At 46.4% G+C, this 26,144-nt stretch overlaps 1 long non-coding RNA gene across 1 annotated transcript in view; it reads right to left on the reverse strand.

Moving 5' to 3' along the window:
• LOC103887829 overlaps positions 1–24,570 on the reverse strand; it is a 30,074-nt gene extending 5,504 nt beyond the window's left edge. Inside the window, exons 1-3 of the long non-coding RNA XR_652075.4 lie at positions 23,095–24,570; positions 16,363–16,488; positions 1,199–1,360 (exon numbers count right to left, since the gene is read on the reverse strand). This is a non-coding gene — a long non-coding RNA (uncharacterized LOC103887829). The remainder of the gene's footprint in view (positions 1–1,198; positions 1,361–16,362; positions 16,489–23,094) is intronic.
• Between the last annotated feature and the right edge of the window lie 1,574 nt (positions 24,571–26,144).

Here is a 26,144-nt window from a genome sequence, read left to right on the forward strand (position 1 = left end):
CAGGCTGGGGTGTGGGCCACCCTGGAGACAGACACAGAGCCTGGAGACGGCGGCCTCCCCCACTGGTTCCATGAGCCCAGGTCATCTGTGGGCTGCATTGCAGCCAGGCAGATGGCCTTGAGGCCTCGGGGGCCTGGGACACTCCAAATGGCCTCCCTCCTCAGGCTCTGCAGCCCACTCTAGGACAGATCCTTTGAAAGACTGCTATGATTAGGTTCTCAAGAGTTCCCTTAAGAAGAGTGAAGGGAGAAAGCAGGGAGGAGAAAGGGAGGCAGGTGCTTGGAAATGGGAGAGAGGGAGGTCAGCGGTGGGAGCAGGACAGTGGAGGCAGTGGCGGTGGGACACCCTTGTGAGATGTCTGCTGACCCCCAGGAACCCTGGTCCCGGGCAGCTGCTCTGTGCAAGACAAGCACATGCCTTGCTCCTCAAAATGACCCCACCCTGCGGTGGCACCATGGCACAAAATCCCAGGGAAAAGGCTTTGGCAGTTCCCTTGGAGAATTATATATTAGAATTTTACACCACTCCAAGCCTTGTACAGGTGAGAGAGCATCTTTTAGAAGTGATGTCCCTTGTTGGAACACTCTGTGTCATGGAACCAGAGAAGGTGAAGCTGTGGCTACAAAGAATAGGGACACCCAGGTTCAACCAGGACCTAGAAAGAGCCATAAAATTAATCAACACCTGGTGTGGTAGATGGCTTCTCGTTTATCTCGAAAAGTCTTCTCACACTCCCTGTGCAGGTGACTTTGCTGTAACTGTCATGGGGACTGCATCCCCTTCCCTTGGAGATGTCTGCCCTTTGGCTTGCTTTGACCAATGGTAGGTACTGGCAGAAGTGATGCTGAGTGAGCTCGGGGGTCCAGCTCCAGCCAACACACCTCTGTCTCCACCCTCTTGATGCACAGCCCTAAGGCCAGAACATGAGGAAGACTCCTGGGGGATGGAAACCAACCATACAGGAGGGAACTGGGGGGTCCCCATCGACAGCAAGCAGCACCTGGTCAGGTGAGCCAGGCCATCCCAGACCCTCCCACGCAGCAAACTCTCCAGCTGAAGGCACCACGTGAGTAAGGAACTGCCCAGCCAACCACAGACCTGGATGAAATAGCAAGGCATCACCGTTGAAGCACCGTGATGGTCTGTTATGTAGTGACATATCACTGAAATGGAAATCGGGTGCTGCTCTAAGACGAACCTGAACTTTGGCCTGGTTTTCGAAGTGGGCATCAGGTAGAGGCTGGAAAGGTGCTGATGAGGCGCTGGGAGAGCCGTGACGAGGGGACGGTGGGAGGCTGGAGAAGAGCAACCCGAATGAAGCAGGAACAGAGCCACCAGCGGGGCCACTGCCAGTGGTAACCTGGAAAATAGAAAATATACCCAAATAATTTGTAAATATGGATGAAAACATTTCTACGTAGAGTGTTTAAAGTGCCAATTAGGAAAAGATACAGGAAATCCAAACCAAAACGAACCAAAAAATCCATTTACTTAGCAAGCGGAATTTAGAGGCAACAGAAAAGCGTAGGACTGGAAAAATAAAAGTATTTCTCATTTTCTGTTTCAACAGTTAGCACAATATCCCTAATGGAAGAAATGGCCTCAGAGAAAGGACTGATTTGAGGGTCTGCTCATTGGATCTTTTGTTGAGGCCTCAGAAAGACTGAAGGGACCCTCTCAACAAGGGGAGAGGGGCTTCCTAAGAACCCATGGAGTACTGTCTCATAGAAGCCTGACATATCCAAAGTGAAGAGGGGTCTGTATTGAAAAGAATTATGGTTGTTTCTTCTTTTATTCTTGGGGGGGGGTGGATGCATAGAGAAGCCTCAAGCTCCAATAAGATTCATAGGAGACTCAAAAAATTTTTGTGAGAAACGTATTAATAAGAGTACCACCAGCTTTCGCTAAAAGGGGCTGATATCATTCAAAATTGAAAGACACTTCTGGGCCTCCAGCTTCCTATGGGCTGGAAACAGGAAAAGATGCTCATCTTCAAACATGGACCATTTCTGATGGAAAAGAAAAGATCCTTGGAGAATAGAACAAGAGAACAATGGACAGAAAAAAGGACAAGGAAACTGCTCCTTAGAGCAGAACTGTGCCTTAATCAAGGAATATCTTCTTTCTCTAGAGTAGGGGGATCTGACTACCTGGGCCCTTCTGAAGCTTAGGATTGGTAAGAACCAGTGACCTCCACTGTGCCTCATGTTCCTCCCCTTTCAGATGGGGGTGACTGTTGTCATCCTGGCCCTGTTGTGGGGTAACATGGCTTTTTAGTTCACAGATTTCTGGATCAAGAAGAATCACACCAGAAGAGCCATGTGTACATGTCCAGATGGACCTGATGTTGATCATGGCACTATGGACTTTGAGTCAAATCCCCTAATTGGGATAAGACTTTTAGCCATACTGGAACGGGATAAAGAATACGGTGTCTGTGGGAAGAAAATAAATAATTTGTGGTCAGATTGTGGAACGTGATAAATTGTTTCATGGCCCCAGATTCTTCCTTTGAAAAAGGCATGACCCTTTGCAATGAAACTCTGCCACATCTCCCATACATTTCTCAACTCTATTACATGAGGGCTGGCCTTGTGACTTTGCCTTGGTAAGTAACAGAATGTGGCAGAAGTGATGCTGTGTATGTTCAGAGCCTGGGCCTCAGCTGGCCTTGGGACTCCTGCCTTTGCCCTTTTGGATTATTTCTTGAGACCGCCAGGTAAGAAAGAACATCTAACCCACAGGAGGATGACAGGCTACAAGAGGCAGTGAAAAGGGCTAAACCTGTGAGTAGGACCAACCTGGATGGTCCAGCCCTACCTATGGACCCTCCTGCAGAATGGGGCCCACCCTTGTGGGTGAACCCAGATGGAACCAGTAGAGGAGATGCTCAGTTCATCTACGGAAATGTGAGAAATAACAAATTATTGTTGTCTGAAGTGATTACATTTTGGGGTAGTTGGTTACGTAGTAATAGAAAACCATAATATCTACCCAGCACTTTGGGAGGCTGAGGCAGGCGGATCACCTGAGGTCAGGAGTTCAAGACCAGCCTGGCCAATATAGTGAAACCCTGTCTCTACTAAAAATACAAGAATTAGCTGGGTGTGGTGGCGCGTGCCTGTAATCCCAGCTACTTGGGAGACGGTGGCAGGAGAATAACTTGAACCTGGTAGGTGGGAGCTGCAGCCTGGGTGACAGACCAAAACACCATCTCAAAAAAAGAAAAAAGAAAAAAAAAAAAGAAAGAAAAGTATAACATCTAGCATGACTGATCCAGACCCAAACAAACAAATAAAAAGAAAGGAAACATGAAATACTAATATCAGAATTTTTTTTTTTTTTAAAAAAGGAGACATTTATATCATGATATTAGGGGTGAGTAAACAGATATTGTGAATCTCATTATGCCACAGATTCAGTAACATAGAGGAAATGGATAAATTCCTGGAAATATAAAACTTTATAATAGACACAGTATAAATAGAAAATGTAAACAGCTCCATATCTGTTGTTTAAATTGCATCTGTGATTAAAGATCTCCCCAAAAGAAAACTCCAGGCTCCAAAGGCTTCCCTGGTAAATTCTGCCAAATATTTGAGAAATAAGTAAGACCAATTTTACACAGATCCTTTCAGAAAAGAGAGGAAGAGGTGACAATTCCCAACATATTTTATGAGTCCAGCATAAACCCAACATCAAACCTGGAGAATAACGAAAGAGCAAAAAAAATTATAGGCCAATATCATTCGTGAACAGAAACAAAAATCCTTCACAAATCAAATCCGTAATGTGTAAGAAATATAATACAATCATGATCAAATGTATTTACTCCAGGAACTCAAGATTGTTTTAACATTTGAAAATCAATTGTAAGTCACATTAGCAGAGTACCAAGAAAAATTATACAATCATCTCAAGAGACAAAGGAAAAGCATTCAACTATTCATGGTGAAATTCAACTCACTCGTTTTGAAAACTCATTCATTTTGAAAACTCTCAGCAAATGAAGACTGGTAGAGAACTTCCTCAATGAACTAAAGGGCATCTATGAAAAACCTACAGCTAACATCATGCTTAATGGCAAGAGCCTGGATGATTTTCCCATAAGATGGGGAACATGGCAAGAATGTCCATTCTTTCCACTTCTACTCAACATTGACTGGAGATGGTAACCAGCGAAATAAGGCAAGAAAAAAAAAAAAAAGAAAGACACAAAGATGGGAGAGGAAAAAGTAAAACTATTATTTTTTCACAAATGACATGATCAGATATGATAAAAATCCTAAGTAATCTAAAACTATTAGGACTAGTTAGTAATTTTTTTAAGTTTGTGAGCTTCATGGGCATAATTAAAAATTAATTGAGTCAATTGTGAAAGAACAGGAAAATCTGGGAAATGATCATGGATTGGAGGAGACTATGACGGCTAAATGCCATATGGTATCTTGGAATGGATCCTGGAACAGAAAACCAACGTTTGTGGAGAAACTGGTGCACTCCTAATAAAGTCTATAGTTCAGTTACCAGTGCTGAATTGTTGTAAGTTCTTAGTTTTCACGATTCTACTATGGTTACATAAGAGGCTGATGTTATGGGGGTCAAGCTGGGTCAAGGCGTATGGGAACCCGCTGTACTATCTTTGCAATTCCTTTTTTACATCTAAGATAATGTCAGAATAAAAAGTTTAAAAACACAGAAGACAGGGGAGGCTTCTTGACTATGACAGAAGCAGGGTGATTCTGGAGGCAGCTGTGTGGTAACCACCCTACCTCCAGGCCAGCTCTGCTGTCCACATCTGGAAGCTGTTCCTGAGAGCTCAGCCTTTTAAACTTCCTTCCAAACATCCTGAAGCTACTTAATACCCTATAATCAATCCCTTGCTGCTTAAAAATATCTCTACTAAGAAAATGAAAAGCCATGGATTAGGAGAAAATATTCCTAACACGTAGAACGACAGAGGACTTCTTTCTTGAATATACAGAACTCCTACAACTCAATAAGGAGGTCACAGTATAAAAATGAGCAAGGTGGGGGCCGGGCACAGTGGCACACACTTGTAATCCCGGCACTTTGGGAGGCTGAGGTGGGTGGACTGCTTGAGCTCAGGAGTTCCAGACCAGCCTGGACAACATGAAAACCCTGTCTCTATGAAAAAAAGAAAGAAAGAAAGAAAGAAAGAGAAAGAGAGGGAGGGAGGGAGGGAGGAAGGAAGGAAGGAAGGAAAAATGAGCAAGGGAGCAAACAACCATGTCACCAAGATGTGCGAAAACCAGGAAGTGCTCCACGCCATCAGTCATCCAGGAAACGCACAATAAAACCACCGCGAGACTGCCCTTCACACCCATCAGGGCTGAAATAAAAAGGAATGGCAACCCTGAATGCCATTAAGGATGATGGGCAACATACCTGGCTGGTGGGTGTGTAAAATGGTGCAGCTGCTTTGGAAACCCAATAGTGTCTCTAAAGGTGGATGTACAGCTGCCCTAGAGAGCTGCTGGCTCCCATGTATGCACCTGGGAGACAAAATGCCTGTCCACAAAGAGGCCTGAGAAAGAATGTCTACAGCAACTTGATTTATAAAAGCCAAGAACCGGAAACTACTCCACGTCCATCAACAAAAGAATGAATGAAGACACTGTGGCATGCTCTCAAAATGGAATATTAATCAGCCATCAAAAGAGAATGGACTTTTGAAACAGACAAGGCTGAATCTCAAAGCATTCTGTTGGACGAGGGAACCTGACTCAGGACAGCATACAGTGGGGTTCCAGTTACCTGCAGTTCAAACATGGCACCACCTGTCTCCAGCACTTTTTTATCTTCCTGATCTGAAATGCAGTCCTCATTACACCCTAGCTTCCTGCTTCCTTCCCCAGCAGCCCCTGGCAACCACTGTTCTACTCTGTGTCTCCATAAATCTGACAATCCTGTGTGTCTCATGTAAGGACAACCACACATTCTGTGTTCTTTTCTGTCTGGCTGACACCACTGAGCCTAGCGTCTTCAAGGTTCATCCGTGTTACAGCACGTGTGTGTACATTTCCTTCATCTGTAAGGGTGAATATCCCATTGTGTGGATGTGCCACACTGTTTATCTATTCATCTATCCAAGGACATTTCGTGTTGTCTCCTCCTCTTAGCTGTAGTGAATGATGCTGCAATGAACATGGGTGTGCAAATACCTGTTTGAGAAAAGGTCTGTACCTTGACTGGGGTGTTGGTTACACAGGGGTATATACCTTCAAACTCATGAAATGCTACATAGAAAACCTGCATGTCCTGTGAACACCCCCATTTCTCTCATGCCCACCAGGGCAGGCTTCGGGGTCATCTTCCATTCCTCTGTGCCACCTCCCCCTACCCCTGCTGGGCCTTCCCTTGGGGACCTGGGAGGACAGCCCCCTTCTGCCTGCCCTCCAGCCTTGGGGCAGATCTTGGTCGGGGGTCTCCTGACCCCTGCTTGAGCTCAATTCAACTCCACACCCAGCTTGGCCTGGGAGACATGTTCCCCGTGGAAATGGGCAAGACTTCCAAGGAGACCCTGGGTGCTGCCCCTGTGCACTCCTAGATCCTGACTCTGGCTGGACCTCTAGAAGCGGCCTGTCTGGCCCATCCTCCCACTGCCCCACCTGGAGTGGCCCAGGGGCAGGACCAGGTCCCTGTGCCTTTGGGGAAGTGTCCCGTGTTCCCCTCAGCTTTCAGGGGCTCCTCGTGGAGAGCATCAAGCTCTCCCAGCACGCTCGGGTGGCTGCATATTTATAAAAACAAATCAACAGTAGAGCCGAAACAGGCTTAAGGATCTCTCACTTTTCTGGAGGAAAGTTCAGTATTGCATTAATAAAGAAACAGTAGGAATCGTGGCAAAAATAATCAAAAAGCAGCTCTGTTAGAGAGGAGGAGCTGAAGCCAGCAGCTCTCTAGGGAATCTATGCCTAGTCTTGAGCTAATTCGTTTCTGAAATAAGTTTGATCTGCCTTAAACATAATTAAAACAGCTTATAGTTTCTGCAAAGATGATGCAGTGGTCGAAGTTCTGAAGCTGAACTAACTGGCGTCGCCTGTCTGCTTGGGCATCAGTCTCAGCGGTGTGCTGCGTCTCACCCACATGAGTACGAACCGAATTTTCTCTGTCTTGGTTATTGCACATGCTGGAGACCACACAAGCCCAGCGTGCTGGTATCAGCTGTGGGCAAACCTGCTTCCCGGCTGGGCTGCAGGTCCCAGCCCCAGGGATTCCATCCAGTTGGCTTGTCTGCCCCCGAGGAGCTGAGGCAGGTGAAGAGAAGCACACCCTGGACATATATATATATATATGTCCAGTCTGTCCAGTCTGCAGTTGGAGCCACCTAAAGGCCCCTGAGTACCACATACCCAGGCAACTCCCCACCCAGGTGGGTCATGGAGATCGGTGCCCCTCAGGGCAGGTTTCTGCTCCCATGGGGCTTGACAGGTGGTTTCTAAAGAGGCACGATCTGTGAGGCCCACTTTGCTGCCTGGCATTCGGCAGCCATCCTCAGAGAACCCCTGCAGCCCACGTCCTCGTCTGGGTCTCTCTGCTTGAGGTTAGGGGGTCAGAGCTGCTTCCTATCCCAGGTTTCATCGGGGGCCTCTCACATGCCCACAAACACAGGCTGGCCTTGGATGGCAGCAGCTGGCCTGTCCAAATGTCTTTCAAGCACTCTAATTTTCCTGGTGGTTCTTCATGGTTCCTTTTTCTCCTCCATAAACTGATATTTAAGAGGGGTTATTTGATCTACAAAGCACACAATGTATCACTAATTAATTCATTAATGATATCAAAAGGACATATTTGGATAATAGATACACTAGCATTTTGTAAATGTTAAGACTTTTATATAAAATAGTATTGCCAATAATATAAAAATTTATTATTGCTATAATGCCACATTGTCAGGATACCTTTGCCCTACTGAATTGTACCAATATTAGGGTTCAATTTTGGAAATAGCATTGTATATGCAAACATTCCAAAGGAAGGCCTTTTTAGTTAAAAATAAAAGTAAAAATGGTTCAATCTAATGCTAGATGTGTCATTACTGTAAACCCAGAGAACCTTTCTTGAGGTTACAAAAAAGACCATATGGTGCCCATTTTAAATTCACCAACTACATAAAAGAGGGACGATACGAAACTGAAGTCAGAAACCTGCTGAGCAGAGGCTGGGCCTAGAGCAGCCGTGGCACTGCAGGCGGCTCTGGGGGGCATTCTCCACCAAGCCCGCTGCATCATGCAGGGCGGTGGGGGCTCCTCAAGACTGACCACGTCCACACGGCTCACAGGCAGTGACTGACAATGCAAGGGGGGATAATGTGTGGCATAGCAGGTGGGGACAGCAATGAGTCTCAAACTTGATATGTCTACAGCTGCTGTCGTTAATAGCATCCCTGCAATGGCGTTCCACGCAGCCAACGTTTCTCCCATTTTTCTTGTCCATCATCTATTTTTGGGATGGGGAACTGAAAGATCTACTTTCTTTAGAGTTGATTTTATTTTTTCAGCATCATCTTCTGTCCTTGGACTTTTTTCCTTCAAATTACCTGGAAGCCCCTGGAAGCTCTCTGGTGTTCACGGAATTTGCTCACATCTTACTTGCCTTCTGGAGCTGGTGACCATTGGAGACCCCTGCAACACTAGTGTTTGCCACGCCCTTTAATAAATACTGGGAAGACGTCAAGTAACAACAGATGTAAAGAAGCAGCATGTCTATCCCCAAGTCATTTCCCGACACCATCTCAGTTCAGAGATTCCTTACAAAGGAAGCGGACTCAGTGCTGCCCTTCACCAACCAACAGACACGCCAAGGACAAAAGCCCAAAGACACTGACCACACAGGAAGCTGACTTTGAAAATTAAATACTTTTGGCAAAATACATTATTTCAAGTTTTTTACTTAAAGTGAGATCTGATTAAAATGTTTTATGTTGCATTATTTCCTTTTGTATGTGCTAAATTAAAAACCAGTCTTTTACCATGGAGGATTGCCAACGTATAGAAAGTAAACAGAATACTACAATGAGCCTCAGACACTTATAATCTGGCTTCCACACCACCACCATTTTGCCAACCCTGCTTCATTTATGCTTCCTGCCTCCGTTACTACTTCTTTCAAAGTGAAGTTTACATGCTTTGAAATGCACAAACCTTAATTGTATATGTTTGACAAATGATACATTCATTTAACCTACGTACCCATTGAGCATCAATTTTCCATCACCCCAGGAAGTTCCTTCATGATTCTTCCTAGTTCAGTCCACCTCACTCCACCCTGGGTGACTAACCTTCTGAATTTTGTTTCCTCATGGATCAGTTACGCATCTTCCAGAACATCACATAAATGAAATGCGATGAAGTGAAAAGTGTTTGTACCTCTGTGTTTAGCTTCTTTCACTTAGCATAACGCCTATGAAATGCATCTACATTGTTGCATATATACTTAATTTCTTTTTAGTTGAGTCGTATTCCATCGTATGAACATAACAAAATTGTTTATCCATTCTTCTGTTGGGTATCATTCAATTGTTGCTAATTTTTGGTTATTATCAATACAGTTTGCCAAGGTATTCTGAATTTGTTATTTTCCAAGGTTGTTTGACTCCTCTCAGTTCTTTGCACTTTCAAAGGCAGTTTTTATTTTTGTCAATACCTATAAAAGTCTGCTGGGATTGTGATTGGAATTGCTTTGAAATTTTAGGTTAATTTGGGGAAGAACTGATCACTTAATAAGATTGACTTTCCAATCCATGAACATTGTTTATCTCTCCATTTGTGTTTTCTTTAACTTCTCTAAGAAAGGTTTTGTGGGTCTCAGTAGAGAGGTCTTACACATCATGTATTATGTGTAATGCCTTTCTAAGCATTTTGTTTTTTTATGCTATTATAAACAGTGCTGCTATAAAATTGTCCATATTTCCAGTTGTTGACAGTAAATAGAAATGCCATTGGTTTTTGCATATTGGTCTTATATCCCATGACCTTGCTAAATTTACTTCATTAGATCTGTAGTTTTTTCCTTGTTGATTCATTCACATTTCTATGTGAACAATCAAGTCATCTGCAAATAGGAGCAGTTTTACTTTTCCTTTCCCAACATTATGAATTTTGGTTTACTCGTTTCACTGCACAGCCTGGTATAGCAGGTACAATGTTAAACGGAAGTGAGGAGAGCAGGCATACTGGCTGTGCCCCCATCTCAGGGGAAAAGCATGGGAATCCTTCACCAGTAAGTATATTATCTGTGGACTTTCTATAGATGACTTTTATCAGATTAAGATAGTTTCCATTTATAGTTTGCTAAGAAATTATAATAAAGGAGTGTTGAATTTCATCAAATACTTTTTCTACATCTACTGAGATGATTTTTTTTCTCCTTTATTCTGTTAATGTGTCAAACTGCACTGATTGATTTCCAGACCCTAAACAAACCTTGCGTTCCTGGAATAAACCCATTTGTTCATTTCTTGATTTGACTTCCTTTGCTAGTATTTTGTAAAATATTTCTTTTGCATTTCTCTACATAAAAATACGGATGTATATTTTTTTCCTCAATATCTTGGTCAGGTTTTGGTACCAGGGTTGTAAGATAATCTTTCAAATCTGTTTTATTCAAATTTAACTACATGTAACTTAACTGTAGACAAAGACAGAAAGGAGAAAGGGCAGTCATGTCTCAGTGTTATTAGAATGAAAATATGTTTTTGCCATTGGGAAAACTGTTCTGGGCTGATGGAAGGAAGAGAAGGATAAAGCTGAACGAGGAGGAATGGTGGGAATGAGGAGCTCAGAGCTGACGAGGCACGGCCAGTGGTTTAGGGCTCCTCACTCCCACATTTATGACGCCTGAGCTTGAACTTCACTGTCTCCTCAAAATGTTTATTAGATTTTGGTGTTCAAGTTACAATCAAAGTCATTGGGAAATAGATTAATGTCTTTCAAAAATTAAATCTAGAAATCAGTTGAAACAGGCCTATCAAATACTGTCTACAAAACAGCATTTTAAAGGTGATTGGAACAAACAGAGCTACCCCATTTAGCACGGATGCCTATCAGGGGCCTGCCATGCCTGTGCAGTGCTGGCCGGTGGCTGGGGCCTGGGGGCAGTGACCAAGGGAGACACGGCTTTGCTTCTCAGGAGCCTGGAGCCCAGCAGGAGGATACAAGGGAGGAGGCCTTGCCCTGGCAGGACTGGGAGGGCAGGTGTGGAGGCAGAGTGGTGCTGGAGGTGAGATGCAATGTAGCCAGCTACATGGGAGAGGTAAGTGGGAGCAGCAGGACACCGTGACAGACAGCTGAGCCAACCAAAGACCCTGGCGAGTTGGAGAAGGCCCGAGGGATCGCTGCCATCTTCTGGGCCAGATGTGCCTGCCCTTCCGACATCCCACACTGTGGGCTTTCAAAGCTCAGGCTGTCGAACGCAGACACCACAGCAACCCACTCTGCAGTTGCTAAGGTAACCACACACTAATATAAGTAGCAGAGTGAAATTAATCAGGGCCTGTAACTTGGGTAACTTCCTCATGCACCAGTGTAGCGTCTTTCTGTGGTGACAACGTGGGCAAGTTCTGTGCTCTTATCCAATTTTTGAGTGTGAAAAAAATCACCAGGGCGATGGCACTGAGTACACTGGGTTTGAATTGGGATGACCAAGTCCACGCAGGCAGGTGAAGCCCTTGGATGGCAGGCAGGGGCCATTCATTCTGGGGATGAAGGGTATCTTTGGAGAAGGGCAGATTTTGTCATCTGCTATCGGCCTTCTGTTTCTAAATCTCGATCCCATCTTCAAACTTGCAAGACAGTAGATTACGAGGCACTTTCCAGTCTGACCTAAACCCCACTGCCTGTGCTCTCTTCACAGCAGAGCCAGGATGTGAAATGTTATTACGGACTTTCTTCTTCATTATCTTCTCCACTAGAATGTAAACCCCACTGGGGCAGGGACTTCATGGTTATATCCCCAGACCCCAGAACAGTGCCTGGCCCATGGCAGCCTTACAGATGCTTGTTGGAGGAATAAGTGAATCCACTGGCATAGAAAATGGCAATTGTTGAATTTTATAGATTGAGAGTCCCTTTGAAAGTATCCAGTTCAATCCCTGGATACGGCTGAGAGCATGAGAGACTTGGAGTCAAAAAGCCGGATTCAAGCCCTTCCCATGACAAGTATCTATGGGCCTCGGTGAGTTTTATATCCCAGCCTCAGTCTCCCTGTTGTAAAGGGATGTAACAGGCCTGGCCTCACAGGCCTCCAGAGGACTCAGCGAGAAAATCCATGTCAAAGTGTTGCTGCGGTTCTGCAAGGACGTGACGTGGCAGTTAGGATTTTAATGTGGAGAGAAAGAATCTGTCCACAAAAACCACGTGGCGGATCTGGCCCTTGTGGTCTACGAAGAGGGTGGCTTTTAGGGGCTCAGGTGTGTTTTATTTTGGTATTGAAACTATTATAAAGGGATTAGAATTGCATTTTAAAAAACTGCTCAGTAATGGAGGTTTCAATATCAGCTACTTAGGAGGGAAAGGAAACAATTTTGGGGGGGTGTACTATTTAATTTATGCAAATAAGTTATGTATGGAAGAATGTATGTTAACTTTTTCAGGACACAAGCCCAAAAGTCAACAGAAATTTGAATTTTTTTTCTATCTTCATGCTGAAATTTAATTCATCACGAATTTGCTTTCGAGGGTGAAATTTTCTTTCCTCAACTTTTACGTGACTTTGTAATAAGAGCAGTTGTATGGGTTCACAAAAATAAAAGACGGATGATGGAGCAGAGATGTTCAGTGTAAATATTTAGTACAGGGGCTGGCGGCTTTTAAATTTGCATCTTGAGCTCAGTGTATCTGCTGATTTCCCATCTGCTAATATTTTCCCATCTGCTAAATACCTGCTACCAGGGGAAGACGACGTCTCTGTCTTTCCCGCCCTGCTTAACCTCCATGTCCCCTTCACCTGAACTTGGAAATAGCTCCACTGTGTTGAGGAGAGCACAGGCAGATACACTCCAGCTCTGACCAGTGGCAACAGTGATGACCCAGGAGCACCCCTGCAGAAGCTCAGTTAACCCAGGGGGCTCACCTTCCTCCAAAGGCCACCCCGGGGTCTCTTTCTGCCTCCATTGAGCTAGAAACCCAGGAAACAGCAGCTCTCTGGGGACCCAAGGCCAGCACTAGAGAAGAGGGTCTGTCTTTCCAATATCCACTGCAAACAAGATGGCCCAAACAGTGCACTTAGGAGCCTGCGGGCTTTGGGGTGCAGCAGCGGAGACGCTGCTGGGCAGTAGGAGGCCAGCAGAGAGGGTGGGCCAGGTCTCCCTGCTTCTGCAGTCACCCCTGAAAGATCCTTGTGCTCAGAGAGGATTTGGCTTTGGAGACCAGGAAAGGACTGGAGCCTCATCCCCTCTCACACTGACTTCCTCCCCTGGTCTGCACCATCTCCCAGACCAGGATGGGAGGTTGCATGGAGCATAATGTCAGCACTGGCCCCTCCGCCCGGGGTCCCTCACGTGCTCACTCTGGCTCCAAATGGAGGCTGTGTTGGAGGCTGTGTGCGAGTTACGGAACTCACGCAGCCTCTGCTTGCAATTTCCACCAGGAAGAGCTGCCCCTTTTTCACTTTTAAACCCCAAGCAGGGCTTAAGAGCTCCCAGCCACTCCCTTCCAGAGGCCCCGGGAACGGCCAGCCGGGAACGCCGCTCTCTCTCCCGCGGCCACAGGAATGCCTGCTCTCCAGTGTCCCGACGAGCCCACGGGCAGGCCGCAGGAACAAAGAATGAAATGGCCCCAAAGAGCAAGAGTTACATTTCATGCTTAAAATCAAGGCCATCCCAAGAGGAGCCAACCACGGAGACACTTGATTGATGGCGGCAAATAATTATTCTCAGTGTTGCTGCGAGCTTGCCTTCGTAGAAAGCCAGAGATGAATAAAATATATGAGAGCACATCAAAATATAGTGCAAGGACAACATATACAAACAGTACATTAAGCATTATGGAAGACAATAAACAGAGGTGGAAAACACATCCGAGTTAGCGCTGGGCCCGGAATCCGTGCGCATCTGCGCGAATGGGAAGCAGCGCCACAGACGTCTCCGTGTGGCCCCTTCGGTCCCGGGAATATTTCATTAGTTGGAAAATCTGAGCAGATTAATTGCTACCGCCGCCTCCTTCCTGAAGGACAGGTTCCTGGGTGCACAGCGCGGCCGCGGCTGCTCCTCTGCCGCCAGGCCCCGGGCTTCCCTCCACACGCAGAGTGCAGTGTCAACAGAAATGCTACAGTGACATTTCTCTCTCTCTCTCAATTACTTGTAGGCTTTTCACTGCCCGTATAAAATACATATTGTGCTCCAGCGAGATCCATTGTACCGAGGTCAGCGGGAACTCATTGTCCTTTTTAGCTCCAGAACAAGACAATACTGACATCTGTAAGATTTGCTGTAAATAATCCAAGTGCTATAGGTACCGGGTGAGGGGCAGGAGAAGGTAAAAAACAAAGGAGGAGGGAAGGCAAAGAGGAAGGAAGAGGGAGGGGGTGAGGTGGGGAGAAGGGGAGAAGGGAAGAAGGGGAGAGGGGAGAGGGAAGAGGGAGGCAGAAAGGTGTTGAGAAATTTACTGAATGCTAAATCATTCCACATCCTGAATTTGTCTGGGGAAGGCTTCACCAAATCGTTTGCATCATTTCAGGGGAAAATAAATATTTGGCAAATACCTACAGGACAGCATCGGCTTGGATGCCTACTGCAGATGGCCTCTGCTTCCGGGGCAGGATTCATCCTGCAAACCATTGCACCAGAGAGCAGTAGGTGCAGGGGCTGTGCCCAGCCCTCCAGCAGAGTCACACATGTGGCGCTCCGGTGCATGGCCTCGAATTCTAATTGGAATGGCAGAAGTCTATGATTCTGATTAAGTGCAATGGAGTCATTTACTTGACAATTCAAATCAATAAGTTAAAATGGGGTGGGGGTAGGGGAACAACCTGCACAAAGATTCCAGCAGCAGAAAGGCCTACTGGGTGCCGGCTTCGCCCCGAACGGCCTGCCTTTTAAGTCAGTGTGTGAGAAAATCAAAAGTGTGTTTGACAACCAGTCAGTGAGAAGCTCTTCTCCGAAGGAGAGATTTTTCATGGAAAAGAAAATTTGGCGACAGGCAGGGGACTGTGCCTGGGATGACAAATGAGGGAGAGAAATTCTAATGGAGACTCCGTGCAGGCAGAAGCCAGACTCCTGGAAGCCCCGCTTATCTTTTTCTTCTCTACCGGTGCAAGAGGCAGAGACCGTGCATGCATGTGCGAGTGTGCATGCGTAGCGGGGAGAGACGGAGAGATGGAGCGTGTGTGCATGAATGTGTAACAGGCTGAGACCAGGTGTGTGCGTGTGTGTATAAGAGGCACAGACCAAGCGTGTGTGTGTGCGAGCGTGCATGCGTTGTACTGGAGAGACAAGTGTGCACATGTGTGCATATGTGTGCCTGTCCCAACACGCTTCCCCAGTCTCCGGTTTGAGCCCCTGTCGGGGGTGGACAGAGAGAGAGAGCTGCTATGAACTTGGCTTCCAGCAGGCACGGGGCTGCTTCTCTGGGTGGGAGGCAATCGCCACACTTACTCACGGGCAGCGCTGATGTTGAGGCTGGCCCAGCAATAAATTCATTTCCACTCAGGACTTTTACCCTTAAAGACAAAATCTCTTCAGCCTGTACCTTTTCCCTTCGGTCATATCCAGAAAAGTGAGCATGTGATTTCAATTTGAAATTAAAAGTCATGTCTGAATAACAGAACTGCATTCTCATTTCCTAATACCCTGGTTTTTACTACTTTGCATTCAACTGTGAAAAGTCTTTTAAAACTCGGAACAGCAGTAAAACTTGAATGAATTTTTGACCCATTATTGCATAGCGGGTGCGCCTTCCAAGTTGGAGAGACTGCCAAGTTCTCACCACCTAATATTTCCACTTTAATTGTGCCACTTGAGAAATTTACGTGCCTCAAAATATGGCATGAATCTTACGCTTATTGCAGTATCATTAGCAGCAACATTTAAGCAACATCTGTGTGCCATAGAACTAATTGAAGTAGCAGAAGTGGCAGCTGTAAATCCACAGGAAGATGGCAGTTTGTACCCAGCACTGCTGAGCTAGCTCCTAACTGTCAGCCTGTTCCTGCAATCTGCTCTCGAGTGCCGTGGTACAGGCACACAATGTCCAAAAAAATACAGCAAGAAGGCTAATGATCCTATTAACCACTTTGCTGCACCAATTTGGCTGTTTTTCCAGTTTCCTTGTTGAATTTCATTATAAATTTTGCCATTCCTGTAAAAAGTCCAGTATGAGACGTGTCTGACTTTAAACTACTTACCTGAGCCGAGAAACGCTCATCTGGCCAGGCCAAACCGAGGATTGATTTTTTTGTTGTTGTTTAATAATTCTTCCCACCACACCCCCGCTCTTTTCAACTGCTTAAAAATTTTTCACACACACATTTCTGTAAAACAAAACAAAACAAAACTTTTAAATCTCTTATAATGTTGATATTTAAAGCAATGGCATTTTCTTCCCGTGGACATAACATTTTCAATAATCAATACAAGATGGCAGCCCTAATTTATTATTGGTGGGGAGCGGGGGAAGAGGGTAGGGAGAGTGAGGATCTCCCAGAGTTTGCTGAGGTGTAGATGCGGTCAGCTTATCTGAGAGCCTGTGTCATCCCTCCGCTACACAGTGGCTTGGACCCAAAAATGCACTGACTGTTTTTCTTCAATATGAAGAAAAATGAGGCTGATTCTCCCGCACAGAGTGCAAGCTAAGTTGGGAGCAAGGAATGACCCCGGTGCCTCTTGTTGCAGAGAAACAAGGGCTTAGGAGCCCCTGCTTTCCTTCTGAATATCCCCACATTGAGCACAACTGGAAAAAAACATTTCCAACACCTCCAAGAAAACCCAGCCCCATTTTGGTTTTAACTCTGCTTTTGCTCGTGTTTGTCTTGGCAGGGGATGGATGCTTCTCCCTTGGTGCCCTCAGACAATGATGTAACTGGTATCTTTTGAAGCACTCAAGAGTGCTGGAAATACACAAAAGAAGACCTCCTTCAATATATGATGACTGGTGTGTTTGCCAACAACCCAACTTCATTAGAAAATTGGCACGTCCACCCAGCTGCCATGTGACACGCCGTTAACTCCGGACATTTGTTGTCTTAATGCTCAAGTACTCAGGGACTCAACTGATAAGGGAGAAACTGTTTGGAATCCACTGAACCCCACGCCTAGGGTGGCCGCCACCTCACGGTATTGAAAATCAATAGCCACATGACTGCTGAAAGGTCGGAGGTCTCCAGAATTAACTTCCTAGTACTAAATTACTACCCCTTGTTTCTTGGTTTATTTTCTCACAATAATACATTTTAAGGGCGCCTGGTTAAAAACCACTTACGAAACACACAGCGAAAAAAACGGAATCACTGGCGAACAGCTGCCAGTTCCTCCCCCCAGCCCAGGGAACATCAGGATGAACGATGCTGACAGCTCCCTCAGCCTGCAGCCGGGGGTTGTTGCCTCAAAAAAATCTCTTTCTTTTTTGGTGGTGGTGTTTTCATCTTTATGGAAAAGGGTAAGCTTGTTTGGAAGCGATCCATCTCTGACTTACCAAATAATGCAGCTTAGTAATACGTTGGGCACCACCCCGGCCCTGGGATGCTGCCTCATATGCCACGTCACAGAAGGGAGACTTGGGAAAAGGTGATGCTTGTGGCATTTCATCAGAGTTGAGAAATAAGCTCCTATGGCTAACCACGTGGCATCCTTTATTTTCTTTAATTTTTTAAAAAATTTTGAATTTCAATAGCTTTTGGGGTACAAGTGGTTTTTGGTTTCATGGATGAATTACAAAATCCTGAGATTTTATCGCACCCATCCTCCGAGTGGTGTCCGTTGTACCTAATGTGTAGTTTTTTTTGTAGGGAGCCCACTTCCCACCCTCCCGCTTCTGAGTCTCTAAAGTCCATTATATCACTCTGTATGCCTTTGCGGATTCATAGCTCCCACTTATAACCGAGAACGTATGGTTTTTAGTTTTCACTCCTGTGTTACTTCACTTAGAATAATGGCTTCCAGCTCCATCCAAGTTGCTGCAAAAGACATTGTTTCATTCCTTTTAACAGCTCAGTAGGATTCCATGGTGTACAGACACCACATTTTCTTTATCCGCTTATTGGTCGACGGGCACTTAGGTTGGTTCCGCATCTTTGGAATTGTGAACTGTGCTGCTATAAACATATGTGTGCAAGTATCTTTTTCATATAATGACTTCTCTTCCTAGATACCCAGGAGTGGGATTGCTGGATCAGATGGTAGATCTGCTTTTAGTTCTTTGGGATATTTCCATACTGTTTTCCATAGTGGTTGTACTAATTGACCTTCCCACTAGCAGCGCAGAAGCATTCTCTTTCCCCACCCATGCCAACATTTTTTTTTTTTTTTTTTTTACTTTAATAATGGCCATTCTTGCAGGGGTTAGGTGGTATCTCATTGTGGTTTTAATGTGCATTTCCCTGATGATTAGTGATGTTGGGCATTTTTTCATAGTTTTTGGCCATTTGTGTACCTTCTTTGAAATGTCTATTCATGTCCTTTGCCCACTTTTAAATCAGATTATTTGTTTTTTTTCTTTGTGATTTGTTAGAGTTCCTTGTAGATTCTGGATACCAGTCCTTTGTTGGATGCATAATTTGAAAATATTTTCTCTCATTCTGCAGGTTATCTGTTACTCTGCTGATTATTTCCTTTGTGTAACATCATTTTCTTTGGATGTAACTTTGGTATGAAATTCTTAAGCATGAATGTCCCCCACTGCCCTTTTTAGAACACGTGCTCTCTTCACCTTTATACTCATAAATATTGAGGTTGTCAATAATAGATATGTGGTTTCTGTCTGTTGATAGCATACTGGAAAATGAAACTGAGAAAAAGTATTAATTTGTTAAAAATAACAAAACACCATTAACAAGCAGCATATATAATTTTAAAAACTGTATTTTCCATAGCAAAATAAATTAGTAAGAAGAATGGCATGGGTTTTTTTTTGTTTGTTTTTTTGAGACAGAGTCTCGCTGGAGTGCAGTGGCACAATCTCGGCTCACCACAACCTCTGCCTCCTAGGTTCAAGTGATTCTCCTGCCTCAGCCACCCAAGTAGCTGGGATTACAGGCATAACACCACCATGCCTGGCTAATTTTTGCATTTTTAGTAGAGACAGGGTTTCACCATGTTGGCCAGGATGGTCTTGAACTCCTGACCTCAGGTGATCAACCTGCCTCAGCCTCCCAAAGTGCTGGGATTCCAGGCATGAACCACTGTGCCCTGCCTTAACTCATTTTTGAGAAAGGGTCTAGCAAACACCAGTCTCAGTAACCATCGTGCACCGGCGGGTCTTTTAATGTGAAGTTTACCGAAAGCGTGGCCTGTGGAAGGGCTGAAGGCTCCTTCCCAGGCAGCAGCGTCCCTCCACTGAACCCCTTCTTCCACGGGCTCTCCTGAGAATTTCCTCCCAGGCCTGAAGGGCTCTTTGGGACACTGGGTAAGTGATACTTCATAACTTTTGCCCTTTGCACTGGGTCCATGCACGAAGCCTGTGTTTGGGGTGAGGTTATCTATCTAGATATGCTGCATCCCATCTTGCTCGGCTGCAGATCTGAATACTCTTGGGGCCAAGCCTTGTTCTCCAAAACCAAGGCCCTGCAGGTAGGGGATCCCAAAGTCAAAGCCCTTGTGAGGTGGGGTTGGACTTGTTCTTGCCACCTGCTGACACATCTGGTCCTGCGAGAAGGGAGGTGGATTCTAGAAGCAGTGCCTGTTCCGGAGCAGCTGGCTTGCTGAGTGACAGGGTGCACCCAGCGGCAGCTGCGCAGCTTCTCAAGCTACCGGATGCTGCTCTTTGCCAAAGAGGACCTGAGGCTCCTCCCGGGACAGGCGGGCCCGGGCTCTGCCCACTGCTCCCGGTCACCCTCTGCCTCTGCACAGGGCATCCCAGGGCCTGTGGAGGGGACGTCCACAATGTTGGCAGAGCCTGGGTCCTTCGCCAGCTGGAGCTCTGCTCAGCCGCTGCGCCGGGAGGAAACCACCCCTTGCCCAGAGCTGGCTGGAGGGGTCAGCATGCACCGCTGCTGGAGTTACCCTCCGCACCAAGTGTCACCAGAAACGGGCACGCTGCTGTCCTGGACAGCGGCCTCATGACCTGCTCACATTTTTAAAAACTTGTGAAATATCTGATACAAATAAGCAAATATGCATAAAATACATATGAAATATATTCTGTAAAATAATATTTGACTCCAGTGCACACACAACCCAATTCAAAACCAGATCAACTTCCCGCTGATCTGATGGCCTGCCCTCCACCTCTGCCCAGAGGGAACATTTGTTTTTATTGATCATTTCCTTGCATTTTAAAAGGATTTATCCTATATATGTGTATAATTGTGTGTGTACATTTGTTTCAAGGGATACACTTCTTGAAGGCTTGTCTGTGAGATGTATAAACTAGACTTCCACCACATGTAATCTCTCCTACAGCTTACTTGGTTGACCCTTCACTCTCAGCTTCATTCACGCTATAGCTTATGGCTCCAATTGTTCACGTTCTCAGCTGCATAGTATTTCATCACGTGAACATGCCACTATGCGTTTCTTCATTTTTCTCCATACACGTTTGAGTTGTTCACGGTTTTTCATAAACAGCTGTGCTGTGGATGGCACTCCTGCAGCTGGCACCTGTGCACACGTGCAGAGCTTCTCTAGGGGAACGTGCTCGGGAGAGGAATGGCTGCTCAGAGGGCGGGTGTATCCTCACCTCCATGGGATGATACCAAGTGATCATCCAACGTCCTTCTTGGAACATTTAACCAGAGTGAGCTCTAAGTGTGCGTGGGTATTTGTAGGGGATCCAGGCTTGACTCTAGAATAAGGAAGGGGCGTCATTATCTAGTGGGATCAGCACCGATGTTGGGGTGAGGGCCTCAGGCCCTAGTCTAGACTTCCTGGTGAAAAGTGAGGTGATTCTGGGCAAAGCACTGTCCTGGGGCAGCAGAGATACAGTATCTGATAGGATGTTGTGGGCGTCAGGGGTGTCAATATATGTGGAGGTGCTCGATAAAGAGCAGACGTGTTGGCTTTTGTTGATGATGTTCCTTCTTTCCTAAAACACTTGCTAAAGATGCCAGTGCCAGATGTAGAGGCCGACACGAGGAAAGCGGCCTGACAGACCACGCTGAGGTGTTCAGTCTGCAGAAGGGACACCCTCGAGAGCCCTGGGTCGATCGTTCGGGCTTGGCGGCAGCATGAGGAGCATAAAAGACTGAAATGAGTGGCTCCTAAAGGGTGCCTCCCCCAGTGCTGGACAGCACGGAGGTTCTCTCTCGGAACCAAGGCCTGGCCAGGCCATGCCCAGCACGCCCACTACCTGGCTTTTCACTTCTGTTGTGACTTAGTTGTTTTCTGCACCATTTGGGCACAAATTCTGTTTTCTTTTTTTTTCTTCTTTGGGACAGTCTCACTCAGTCACCAGAGCTGGAGTGCAGTAGCATGATCTTGGCTCACTGCAACCTCTGTCTCCCAGGTTCAACCTATTCTCCTGCCTCAGCCTTCTGAGTAGCTGAGACCACAGGCGCATGTCACCACGCCTGGCTAATGATTTTTATTTTTAGGAGTAATGGGGTTTCAACATGTTGGCCAGGCTGGTCTCAAACTCCTGACCTCGGGTGATCCACCTGTTTCAGCCTCCCAAAGTGCTGGCATTACAGGCATGAGCCACCGTGCCTGGCCCACAATTTTTTTTTTTTTTTTAATAACTCAAAACAGTTCTTTTCAGAAATGCTTTTCTCCAGCGGGTTTGTGAGAACCACATTCCTGCAAGGTTGGGACTGAACTCTGTGCCCCGGGCAGCTCCATCTACTCTGCCAACAGCAGCCCTCCAGCCTCTGCCGGAAGGCGCAGCTCCCCATGCCAACACCCTGTAGACTCCTGGCCCCGTGGACTGTCAGGCAGTTATTTTGGCCTGGGATGTGCCTCTGTTAACTGGCTGCTGTGTTTTTCCGGTTGTGGGAAGAGCTTCCAGGGGAGTTCTTCAGATAATCATCATCTTGATCTTAAATGTAAATATTGTCACCGTGGTTTAAAGAGAGATTAATGATTTGCTGACAGCTCCATACATCCTTAGGAAGTGAACACTCGATCGTCTATCTTATTTCCAATAATACTAGAGGAAAAGGCACACCCTACAGGTGGCTGCAGGCACCGCTGGAGCTCGGAGTGAGTGAAGGCCGAGCCTCGGACTCGGATATCATTTCTGAGCAGCTCGCCAACTGTGAAGGAACCTCTGTGGTTCTCTGTCACAGAGGAAAACAGCAGTGAGTGCCATCCACCAGGCTGTGTGCCAGGTGTCCCACAATCCCTTACCTTCTGGAGGAGCTGCGAGGCGGCGTCATTAGCTTCATTTCAGGGGAGAGAAGGTGGAGGGCAAAGCAGGTTTGCTGAAGCACGGCCAGTCACGGGCAGTGCCCAGAGCCAAACCCGGGGCTGGCCACATCCGGCTCTCCTGACCTCGGCCACCACCAGTTCGTGGAAGCCCAGCCCCTCCCAGGGGGAAGCTCCAGCCCTCAGGCCATCTCAGCACCTCCCTGTGGCTCCGACAGGCTCTGAGCCCACGGTCCCCTGCCCTGGGACCCGGCTGCCCCTGCCTCAAGGTCCCAGGGTAGCAAGGCAGGTGGCCCCTGGCTAGTTCCCTTCTTGTTGTCCCCCCGTGGCCTTTAGCCGGCAAAGCAGGGCAGGGTGTGTGGCCGGCAGCCCTGAGGCTTCAGTACGGTGTCTCACTTATGCCACCGCCTCCAAGACCCATCCCTCCTCGATGCAGCCAGGTCCGCGGCTCTACCAGGGACACTGCGACACTGTGCGAGCGTCAATGCCGGGAGGACTGGGAAATTACACTCCACATCTGAATTTCTTATATTTTCCAAGTGTTCTACACTAATTAGTTAGTTCTGTTAGCTCTAAGGATTAGTAGCTTCTCTAACAAGACACAGCGACATTAAGTGACTTACCTAATTATGTAAAACATGGGGACACCAGACGAGAAGGCAAGCTTTCCTCGAGCTGGGCTCAGGCCTGCTCCGCCCTGCTGCAGTGCCCATCGGTCCTCTGTTCTCCAGGTCCCCAGGGCACAGGAAACAGGCACTGCAGGTCTGGACTCAGAGGCCACTCCACACGGAGTGTGCCCACACCTGGGTCCTCGGGCCTGCCCTCCTTACGGCCTGCCTCCTCGGCCAGGACCACAGGGCCTCTCAGATGCTTCCTGGACAGAGGAGCTGACCTGAAAGAGAGCCTGTCCCAGGGCAGTAGGTGCTGGGGAGGCCTGGAGGCTCCATCACATGTGGCTGGGGTGCTGGGCCCACTGTGTCCTCTGTGGCAGCAGGTAGACGACCACCACGTCCTGCTGTCCTCTGACTGGCCACCATCTGAAATGTCACTAAGAACTGGCCCCACATTGCATGTGCTCATGGCAAAGGGGTCTGCCATCTTCCAGTCTGGTCCTCCAGTCCCCTAGTCTCGTCTTGTAGGGGCCGTGGCACCTGGGCCCTCCTCTTCTCTTCCCTAGAATCCAGTTGCTTCTTTTACTCAAGATGCCCTCTATGTCCTGCCCAGTTCCAGCTGATACAGTTTGATTGCCACCTCCTTCAGGAAGCCCCTCTTGATTGTCTAGTTCACCCTTTCCCCTCCTTCTGAGATCTCATAGCCCTGAAGTGATACTGCATTTATGCTGATGTGCTATCTGATGACAGGCTGGGCATGACCTCACCTGGAGCATCTGCGCTCAGCCACCCCGCAAGTGGAGGGGCAAAGCTGATAAACAGCTGGTCAAGCACGTGACACCAATCGCGTGGTCGGATGCACGGGCCCATGCTGTCTTCTCAGTACACGTATCAGGGTCCTCCCTCTTCATCCAGTAAGTGTGTTCTTTTATGATTACAAACATAATGCATTTCCATTGCAAAAACTGACAATATACAGTTAAGCACACACAAAAAAGAATTGATTTCTTCGTTCTAGGATAATTACTGTAGCATCCTGCTCTGCAGACGGTCTTTTTAAAAAATGTTACAACATGGACATATATATATATAGTTTTAAAACAGAATCATGGATCATATTTTCAAAGTGATAACTATTTCTTAGAAAATAAATACAGACATTTTTATAAGAGTTGAACAACACTGAAAAACAACACAACACACACACAGACACACTCACACACAGACACACAATCAAAGCAACTCTTCCCAACTCAGTCACACACAGACCCACACACCAAAGCGACTCTCCGTGACTCACTCACGCATAGGTTCGCACACCAAATTCATTCTCCCCAACTCACTCACACATAGGCACACAACCAAAGCAACTCTCTCCAACCCTCCAACTTCCACTAAGATGCTTTCCTGCAAAGAATTTGATCTCTTTTCCACAATTTTATGTCTGTAAGCACAATTTAAACATTTTGTTTAATAAAACACCACTGATCGTACCTGATTTTTTTTTTTTTTTTAAGACGGAATCTTGCCTTGTCACCCAGGCTGGAGTGCAGTGGTGCGATCTCGGCACACTGCAAGCTCTACCTCCCGGGTTCATGCCATTCTCCTGCCTCAGCCTCCCCAGCAGCTGGGACTACAGGTGCCTGCTGCCACGCCTACTGTTTTTGTGTATTTTAACACAGTTTCACCGTGTTAGCCAGGATGGTCTCAATCTCCTGACCTTGTGATCTGCCCACCTCGGCCTCCCAAAGTGCTGGGATTACAGGTGTGAGCCACCGCGCCCAGCTTGATGTTTTCTTATATGTCTTTCTCACTCAGCAGTGAGTCATGACTACCCTCCCATGTCAGTGAATAGAGGTCTACTCTACCACGTTTCATAGCAGAATTGTTCTGTGTTGTGTGTACATATTTACTGGGATGTATCCAGCCAACCCCATGCCCATGGGACATTTATGCTGTTCCCCATTTGTTGCTGTTAGAAGCAATGGTGCCACGTGTATCCTTGTAGCTACAGCCTTAAATACTCATGGAAATAGCTCTGTAGAATAGATTCCTAAAAGTGGAATTGTTTGGTCAAACGGCATAGGCATTTACCATTTAAATAAATCCTGCCTCACTACCCTCCAAAAACATGCCAACATTACTACCAACAGTGAATGCCTGCCCCTTCTCTACACTGTGGACAAAGAATTACACATCATTTTCATTTTTCACCCAGATCACAACAAAATGCTGTCTCCTGCTTTAATTTGTCATGCTACGATCACTCGTGAGGTGGGAGGTCTCTTGAAGGTCACTCCAGATGATCACTCTCAAGCTCACTGGCTCCTTCTGCTGCTCTTTCTAGAGGCTTCCAGCTGCTGCTTTTATGTTTCCCTTTACGAAGTGCCTGTTTATATTCCTTGCTCATCCATCTTCTGGGTGGTTTGCCTTTTCCTTATTGATTTGCAGAAGTTTTTTATATATTGTGGACACAATCTTTCTGTCTTACACATTGCCAATGGTTTCTCCTAGGGTACCATTTGTCTTCTGTTTCCAACAGGTTCATGAGGTCAGGCAAGTCAACATTCTCCTTTATGGCTTCCGAGTTCTTGCCGTGTTCTCAAGACGCTTCCTGCAAATACAGATACGGATGCAAGTTTCTCATATTTTCAGCTGATACAATAACAATTAAAACACAGTTTAACAAATGTTTAGAATCCTAAGGTTTCTGGAATTGTGTTATTTCCAAAAGCTTGGCCAGTATGTCCTGACACCATGTATTAAATGACTCCTTTCCTCACTGAACTGAAATGCCCTATGATGACATCCTGAGATTCCAGAGACCCGCGGCTGTTTCTGGATGGGCCAGTTGGCTCCATTGATTTGCTTATGTCTGTTGTTGCATTGGCCCTACAATGCTTTATTTATAGTGGCTTTAAGATTCGTTTTGATGTCATTAGTATTAAAAATGTACCTTGCTGTTTTTGAGCAAAGACATGTCCCCAGTGACCAAGCTTAGCTGTGAATGTTGTCGTGGACATCAGAGGCAGTCCTAGCCGGTGGGGGGCGTGGGCTTTGGG

The sequence above is a fragment of the Papio anubis genome, chromosome 11, assembly GCF_008728515.1.
Source record: "Papio anubis isolate 15944 chromosome 11, Panubis1.0, whole genome shotgun sequence".
NCBI classification, from domain to species: domain Eukaryota; kingdom Metazoa; phylum Chordata; class Mammalia; order Primates; family Cercopithecidae; genus Papio; species Papio anubis.